This window comes from Nannospalax galili, unplaced genomic scaffold (assembly GCF_000622305.1).
Source record: "Nannospalax galili isolate Female #2095 unplaced genomic scaffold, S.galili_v1.0 scaffold292, whole genome shotgun sequence".
NCBI classification, from domain to species: domain Eukaryota; kingdom Metazoa; phylum Chordata; class Mammalia; order Rodentia; family Spalacidae; genus Nannospalax; species Nannospalax galili.
This window is the reverse complement of record NW_008332663.1, coordinates 495,023-504,816: the sequence shown is the minus strand read 5'-3', so window position 1 is coordinate 504,816 and position 9,794 is coordinate 495,023. Positions and strand designations below refer to the sequence as shown.

Sequence of the window (9,794 nt, the reverse complement as noted above, 5' to 3'; positions counted from 1 at the left end):
ATAAATGAGAAAGTAGTGTCTACTAAATGATTCTTTTTCAGTTTTCTTTTTTGTAAACCCTTATTTATATAAAATAATATACTACATTAATATTTGGAAGCAAAGATAGAATTCTACTGCTTGAAGGCAGTGGAAATAGACAGTGGTAGAACTCAACTCAAGGGTATTATTCTTATAAATAATAGAAACTCTATTTGCTATAAACATCCATTTTAAAATCAATATTAATATATATTGTGGGGCATGTGATCTGTAGCTTCATGACTGATAATGAACAACTGACTAACATCTTGGCTATAGAGTTAATGAGAAACAGATTATGCTAGCAGATAATAACCCAGTTGTGTTAGAACAAAAATTTCAGGCCACTAAAGTCATTATAAATTATTATTCACAAATCTTTCAATGCTATCCAAATCATCAAACTTCCCGGCAAAAAAGTAGCTAAACAAATTGTGTAAAGTAGCTAACAAATTCTGTTGTTTTTAAATTTTCATCTAGTCATTATTGTTTTTATTTAAAATTCCATTATGAAAAGAATTTCGTTCACTTCCCTGGGTAAGTAAAGATCCAGTTACTCACAGCTCAAGACACAAAGCACAGATGAATTTGTAATTTTCCAAATAAAATGTTCTCACTCCTTTAAAGACATCCAAGGCATTACTTTTTTATTTAAGTAAAATCATAAATTTTTGAGTTTTGAAGATTTTGGCATTTCAGTAAATTACCATAAAATTATAACATAATCCAACCTATGCTTTTTTCCCTCACTTCTTAACATATTTCATGTTTTGTGGTCTTTAAATATCTTAGGCACAGTTATGACATGTATTTATTATTTTGATTTTATGCATATGAGTGCATTTTGCCTGCATGTATGTAAGTGTGCCCTGCTGTTCAATGCTTGCGGAGGTCAGAAGACGGCATCAGATTATCCAGGCACTGAGCTGTGTACTATGGTTGCTAGCTGTCATATGGGTGCTGGGAATTGAATCCAGGTCCCCTGTAATAGTAGCCTGTGCTTTTATTCACTGAGCTATCGCTCCAGTCCTGTATTTTTTATTTTTTGAGACTAGATCCTGAATTGTTAACTATTTCATATTTCTTGATTCTAATTCAAGAGGTGGAAGTCTAAGTGTAAAAATATACATCTTTCTTGCCTCCACCATGATGTGGAAATTATAAAAGCATTCTAACTCAGATGTTCTGAACTCCACCAAACGGTTATGCAAAATTATGTAGGTCCATATCTGCATATATGAGGGAAAGGAAAACTCTTCATTTCCAATAGATTAATAAAGTCTGTGAACCCTCAAGCAAATAATTCCCTATATGAGAATCCATGAGAAGGAAAAGCTAAGAGCAATGATTATTACAGTGGAAAAATATACACATAAAATGATACCTCAAAATTGCATCTTCTCTCAGTGAAATAATGAACTGTAACTTGCGAAATAAATATCCCTGCTGTTTTCCTGGATTTCAGAGCATCAGCTCATAAGCAGCACCTCTATCTTCTCCTTCCTGTCTGCTTCATCACGTGACATTCTGCTGTCTCTAATTGGCTTGGATGCGGAGAAGAAGCAAATGAAAGCCATAGCTCTGATAGTCATTAACTGATCATGCTCAAGCAGTCAGCATATGTGTTTCTGCTATCTTGCTGTTCCCATGTGCCAACCAGCAGATTCACTTTTCAGTTAGTTCAGCGAGACTGCCTGAGACAAACATGTAACAGCCACAGCTTTTTGCAATGATGCCGCATTCAGAATGACAGTAGTCTAAACCTCAGGGTAGTAAATGATTCTTGCAATGCATTCAATTGCCGTTTAACTGAGTTTAGCTTAAGGTATGGGGAAAAGCTGCATATGCTTTCAAACATGTTTAGACATTTTAATATTGTCTTGGCATTCTAGCCTGAACTAAAATTCCCCAAGGTATAACACAGTGAATTCCTGTAATTAAAGGAACTGAATTTCCAGTGCTTTAAAGGGGAGCCCTCTGTTTAACCTGCTTAATTAAATGTGCTTATAACTCTGAACACTTTCTTTGAAAAGGGCTGTACCTGAAGTAATACTGGTCAGATTTTATCTATCACAGGAGACATGAATGAGGTGGAAAGCATTGTTTCTAGACCTCGGGCTTTCATCGAACGCAATTTTTGTGTTACAGATATCATGTGGTCGTTATTTCTGTTTCTAGTGTAGCTTCAACACCACCCTTCTGCCACCACAAACAAACAAATAATTTAGTGATTCAAACAACAAAGACTTACTACTTGTTATGTTTCCATAGTTTGACATCTTGGTTCTCCTGTTAGTGTTGCCTGGCTCACCCCTATGCTGCTTTCGCCTGTAGAGATGTAGATGTGTTGAGTCATCTGTGACAACTAGAGCTCCTTCCTCAGGGGTGTTCATCTGTAGAGAGTTCAAACTTTCTCTCTGTATGATGGTCCCAGAACTCCCAGAATAAAATCAAATGCTGTTAGGTTAGAAACAGCACAGCACCCACTTCTGCCTCATTCTAACTGCCAGAGTTAACCTAGCTACAAGGGGTGCAAAATGCATGCCACATCTTTATGGTAGGCAGAGTCATGACCCATCTGAATCAGGTGTGTTTAGAGATATTAGGGGAATTTCTGGTGGTTGCTCATCATTTACACCAATCGTGTGTACATAATAAGTCTGCTCAGGCTGAATGACCATTTGGCTTTATTGCTTTGATGTCTGAAGGGTACATCTTGTTGTTGTAGTGTCCTGTTTTCATCACCTTGCTGTAATTTTCAGTGTTTGAGTCTTAGGCCCTTTTATTGCTGATTTTGACCCATTTTTAAATTGGTGATGCTTCTTGTGCTACTCAGATTGATGAAGCAAGCCAGGCTCACAGCCACCCTGCACCTTAAGAGCAGGTTTAAAGGCAGTGACAAATTACGACATTGTTCTGTGTGGGTTGTAAAGATAACTTCAAATAACTGCTTGAATTCCTATTTTTGAAAAGCCATGATGTATATTTAATAAATATTCTTCAACCAACTTCAAATACTAAGGTCATACTTGATGTAGGACAAGCAGAACTTGCTGGTATTTTCACACATATGGAAGTGCTACTCTAGTTCAAATTCATTCAGCATAACTTTATCGACACTATTGGGAAAGTAACTGAACATGTATGTTCTATTGGTTTAAAACTGGTATTAACTCTTGATAAGCTATTCGAGATCCATGGGATCAGGTATGTCAAAAACTTCCTGTTTTTAAAAAAAGTAGGATCATACATGTGGCACTTCTTAAAATCTTAAATGGATGAAGGTCATACTCGTAATTAAACTCATTATTTCTACATTAAAACAGAACTAGTCACGGTATGTAAGGCATATAAAGATAAAATTAACCTTGTAAGTTCAAATCACTTTTGTGCTAAATGAGAACCTTTTGGTGCTCTGAGTTCTTTTGAGGAATGAAATTGACCAGAGGCTTATTAGAAGTAGCTAATAGTAAAGGTGCAGGGCTGGTGTGTATTGGGAATTCTATATGCTTTGCATACAATGACATATTTAATTCTTAGAGTAATTCTAAGAACTTAATCTTTTCTCATGTCCATTGTATAGATTTTAAAAGTGCTATAACATATCCACTGTTACACAGCACCAAAATCAAAATGTGTCTTTTAACAAAGATTCCACCTCTTCCAATTCAATTTTCTTTACTCTTGGAAGGAAAGGAAGAAAGGAGAGAGAGAGGGAAAGAGAGAGAGAAAGAGACAGAGAGAAAGAGATAGAGAAAATATGTATCTTCTCAAAATTTCTCTAGGATCTACAACCTGTTTGCTCAAACCTAATCCCACCCTTACAACATAGATCATACTTTGGATCACCTCTTTACCTCACGATAACTAAGATATTAGGGATTTTAAACACATATGCTTAAAACTTTAAATTTAGAGAAATTGTATCAAATTCATACAACCGTAAATGTAACCAAATGTAAGCCTATAACCACACTAAGCTACATTGGTCTGTAAATCTGCCCCTTTTTAACAGCTCATTACATTTTCCCAGAAATGTTGATGAGTAAGGTGGATGACCCATTAGTGACCCTTTTCTAGATTGGTTGAATCAAGTGATACTGTGATAGTTTTTTTAGGACTCTTAATCACCCTTTGTAGCCTAAGGCACACACACAGAGCTATAAATTTTCTACTCTTCCAGAAAATATTGTCACGTTCAATGGATCAAATGATCACGGAATCAGTGATTACTACCAACTGTGGTTTGTTGTGTGTTTGCTGATATCTTCTCAAATTCCTCTTTTTAGGTAAAATGTAGAGGTCTTTCAGTTATTTATAGAAGAAAGCCAAACTCAACTCAGTTCACGTGAATATTTATATAAGAAAACCAAATTCAACTCAGTGCACATGAACCTTTTCCTCTCACTCCTAAATTTTGTCCATTACAATAGAAAATTTTCAAAATAGCAAATTGTAGTTCGGTCATAATTACTTGATCACTTGATTGTTTATATGTAACAAGACATATATAAATAATTTTTGAACAATTATTTTAAAAATTAAAAAGCCTGTTTAAAAATATTTTATTAGATTTTATTCATTTTGTATGACACAGGTGTGCAGGTCAGCAAACAAGTTTCAGGTGTCAGTTTTCTCTCATTCCAACATGTGGATCCTAGGGATGAACTCAGGTTCTCAGACTTGGTGGCAGGCACCTACATTCTCTGAGTATTTTTGCTGGACCCACTTGTTTGAATAAGTTGAGTAAAGGAGATATTTTGAATTAATGAAGGTAAAAGTAATGTGAAAGTATTTGTTGAAATTGTTGTCACTTCAATTTTTTTAGCCGTTTATTTTTTAAATTTATTTTTATTTTTAATGTGTGTGTTTTGCCTGCACTTAATTGCACATGTGTATGCAATACCTTCAGAGGACAGTGGATCCCCTGGAAACAGAGTTATGGATAGTTGTTAGCCACTATTTAGATGCTAGAAACAGAACCTGGGTCCTTTGCAAGAGCAGTCAGTGCTCTTAACCACTGAGCCATCTCTCCAGCCCTTTGTTTATCCTTTTATAAGACGTTTAAATAGTTCACCAAATTCTAGTAAAATTCATGATGCTTCTATGAAAAAAAAAACAGGTTTTGTTTATCTGGACGTCAAGAACTAAAAAACTAATTTAAAAGAGGAAAAGATGTCAATATACATGTTCTGCAGAAAGATGAAAACACCCTGTTTCCTATTCAAAGAATTTTGTAAAGTAATGTTAAGAATATACAGCTACTTGACTTTAAAAAATAAAGTAGAGGACTATCATGAGCATTTGAAATGTCAAAACACTGAATAACAGTTCATTGATCTCTTGAGGTCTGCAAATTAAATAATTTGTAAGTAGAACAAAAAAAGGATGAATATAGCTTAAAAACAAAGCCTCATGCAAAATATTTTAAAACTCAACACAACATGTGCAGCCTTTCTTTCAGCAGACAGTGAGAACAATGCACCTTCAGTCTCAATCGAGGACCCAGAATGCAGTTGCTGAGATTCTGGCAGGATGTACCACAACACACTCCAGACCCTCCTTCCTGGAGTGCTGTCTTCAGTAGCCTTAAGGAGTCCTCTATGCTTTCCTATACCAATGAGGCCTCAAATAATGCAAGGCTACTTCTGGAAACATAATGTGCCTCTGTGAATCTTGGCTTTCCTTGTTATTTCTAATGATTCTGCATATTATCTCTCTGTCACCTCTTGCTGAAGTCATTGTAGCACCATCTGCTCACCATCCACACATCTTCCCTTCTTAAGAAAGAATACAGTTCTTTTAAAGAACTTGAGTTCTTCAATTAGTGTATGAGTTTTCCTAGTTTAGATTTACAGTTTTAAGGAGATTAAACCTTTTTTTTTTTTTTTTTTAACTAGGCAATAACATGTAGAACTTTGTGGCAACTGTGTTATGTGTTGCTCACATTTTTTTCCCCCTTCAGGACTGTAGGTTTCTGTTACGGGTGTGGGTAGCCATAATTGACCTCTAAACAACACTGCTGTTACATTTTAGAAAGGAGCAATGTGGTATAATAGGGAAACACTAAACTGAAAGTCAAAACATTTATCCTTTGGCCTCAGCTCTTGCATAGGTCTGACTCCTCACTGCTTCCATCCTTCTTGGTATTCAGGTGCTTCACATGTTATAAACTACTCTAGGATCTCTGGCTATTGTAACGGCTTGTAACTGTAATTTGAGCAAGAAGTTAACTTTAAAGGACTTCTAAGGAAGGAATTTAGCTCTCCAAATTAATGCAGGCTTTCCAGCAAATTGTATACTTTGGTTAAAATGGGGCATTAGACAAGTAATGAAAGCAAGAACAGGATCTGTTGAATACCATTTCTTTTTAAAATATTTTATTATTTTTATTTTATATGTATGTATGTGTATATTGCCTGCATGTATGGAAGTGCACCCATCTTGTGCAGTGCCAGCAGAGGTCAGAAGAGGGCATCGGATCCCCTGGAACTGGAGTTATGGAGAGTTGTTAGTCACCATGTGGGTGCTGGGAATCAAAGTTGGGTCCTCTTCAAGAGTAATCAGTGCTTTTAATCACTGAGCTTCTCTCCAACCCCCTGAATACCATTTCTATATTCAGTTGTTTCAATGTTTGATAAGAGTTGGCGTTGTGGGAGTAAGATGGCTCAACAGCTAAAGGAGCTTGCCACCATGCCTCATGTCCTGAATTCGATCCTGGGACATACACGATGGAAGGATAGAATGCCTGCAAATTGTTCCTCTTACATCCACACACATGCCACAGCTTCTGCACACACACACACACACACACACACACACACACACACACAAAATAAGTGAATAAATAAATGAAAGAAAATGAAAGAAAAGTGTTAAAGGGATGTAAAATAAAAAATACCTTCAAACACCTGATATGTTTGAAATGCTGATATAAAATATTGTATTTCAAAATACAATATTTTATGTTTAAATTAATTTATTCCATCCTAACTAACAAGATTCATATTGTCTGTTTTCCATCTCCACTCCGATCAAAATGAAGGGTAATAATATGAAATTAAAGATAAAATAACATTCTTAGATGTTTAAGACACATTTTTCCATGGAAGACAAACATAGAGGCTCTGTTTGTCAGAAGGTCAGCCTCTATATTCCCTCACAAAAATATATAGGACATTTTAGAAGTCTATCTTTTCTGAAAGAATTATGCTTAATGATTCTCAATGATCCTATATAACATTTTTATTAAAAATAATATATTCCTTCCTGCATAATTAAAATGAGAAAAATGTATAAATACAGAAAACTATTAAGACTCATGCCTTCCTTAAATAAATTGCATCATAATATAAATTGGGTTTGTTAATCATTGATGTTGCTCTTGAAGATTCATTTCAGTCACCAGGATTGGAAGTTTTGATTGCTCCTGATGATTCCCTTATAGTTGTTCTTGATTATTTTCTAAATTTGATGACAAACACTGCAACATGTCTCAGCCAATTAGACTTGTCAGCTTCCACTGTGGTCCCCAATCAAGTGCTTGACTATGGAAATGACAGGAAATCCTTATTAAAAGTCATGGTTCTTGGATAGAGATGTGGCAGCTTGCATGTAGATGATAGCAGAAAACACAAGCTGCCTTTCCTTCAAAGCAGTAAGAATAAAACATTTTTAGCAAGAAATACTCTACACTATGAAATAAGGACAGAGGGTGAGGATTACATGCCTCACTTATAACTGATTATGAAATGATTCAAATTGAAATGAAATTAATTCCTTACTATCTATGGGCTACTCTCATATAAAAGTTACAAAAAAGTTAAGAAGAGTTACTATGTTATTGGTATGATTTTCCAATCAGTTGCACTAAATGCACCTCAAACCAAGTGTAAACAACAACAGTTGTGCTATTTGAAACTAAAGCAACTGAATTCCTTAAAAGGAACTTCCTGTACAAACTTCATTGCATAAGCAAACTGCCAAATTGTGGTGAGATATATAGATGCTGAGAGCTGATGGAAGACAATGCTAGGTCATTTTTATAGGTAACAGCAACCTCTTTCACAAAGATGTTTCCTATTTCAGTAACTAAATACACAAATTTTTATGTGTGCTGGATAAACACTATCAAAAGAAGAACACTTCGAATTTCTTAAAGAAGTGAAAAACTGTTTTAAGTAAAAAGATAGATCTAATCTGACCCTTCATATTTTTTTCTGTTTCAAGCCATTGTGCCACCCAAGATAGACTATGTTCTCATAGAGTTTATTATTTCCTTGTTTGAAACAATTAAATTACAAAATCTAGATTAAAAAGAATTAATATTTTAATTTTTATGAGAAATGGAGTAAAGGGATATAACATAAAAAAGCAATGAGGAGCAGGTTAAAGAGATGGCTCAGTGGTTAAGAGAACTGACTGCTCTTGCAGAGGGCCTGGTAGCCACATGATGGCTAACAACCATTCACAACCCCAGTTCCAGGGGATCTGAGCCCTTCTTCTGATCTCCACAGCCATTGCACTGCACGGGTGCACTCACACACATGCAGGTAATGAGGCAATGCTCATAAACATTAAAGAAAAAAAAAAAAAAGCAACGGAGTGGGGGAACCTCCTTCTGGTAATAAAATTTGAAGGATTTATTCATTCAGAAATCAAGTAGCAGTGTGAATACCTTTACATTTTACCTTCAATAAAACTAAATTTCCTGTGAAGACTGCTTCTGTTTCCTTGTGAATTCTCAACACACAGCAGAAAAACCACAGACCACTGTAGTTCAAAAAATCAGTAAGGTGACAAATGCCAATATTGAAGAATCACAGTGTTTCCATTTACAACATTTGGCAAAATAAACCCAAAAAATGTTGGGAATAATGCAAATAACCTTATTTTCCATTTTAAACCAAATCCACTTGAGATTATGCACTTGTAGGTCATGCTGTATGAATGTAAAAGGAGGAGCCTGAATTTGTTTCTTATTACATTCTGTCTTGCAATAATTTGATACCCATATGATGCAGTGAGATCACATGAAGTTTTTTATGTGGTAATAAATTAAATTATAAAATTCAGTAAATAAAACCCTACAGGTTATCTTTTTTGAATCCTTTAAGATAGATTCTCTCTCTCTCTCTCTCTCTCTCTCTCCCTCCCTCCCCTCTCCCACACTCTCAATAATAATCAAAGCCAGTAAAAAGATTCTCAAGTTAAGAAAGTATATAATCACATATCATGATTTGACTTATCCATACCACATACCAATAAGAACTCTGAAAATGGCTTTTTTTTTCAGAAATTGAATTCATTTCCCATTACTTTAGAAAACATCATTAATTAGGCATACATGCTGTTTCATCAATCATTTCAGAACTTAACTACACTTACTCAATACATTGAATTTCAGATTTCTGTTCAGAAAATACCTTTATAAATGTATTTCCATCTAACACTCAAGAACTGTTCTACCACACACATTAGGTCATTCATCATGGTGGTGGGGAACAGGGTGGGAGTGGGGGCGGGAACAGGAGGTGATACAGTAATAACCTACTTGTACTTTGCTTCCATATTTTTCCCCATTTAGTGTGCTGTCAGTTTAGGTTCCGCTTCTCAGTCACCCTTGTTTTATAGAATGTCTTTTAAATATAAGGTTCTGCATATTTGTGTACTCTATGAATAATGCATTCACAAGAGGAATCCAGTATACTATCTTTGGGATAATTTATAGATATAGAAAATTATCTTTCTTGCATTTAATATTTTTTTCCTGT

General features: G+C 35.1%; 1 protein-coding gene across 5 annotated transcripts in view; it reads left to right on the top strand.

The window, feature by feature from the left end:
- Pcdh7 (protocadherin 7) overlaps positions 1 to 9,794 on the top strand; it is a 434,303-nt gene that overhangs the window by 423,523 nt on the left and 986 nt on the right. The window lies entirely within an intron of this gene.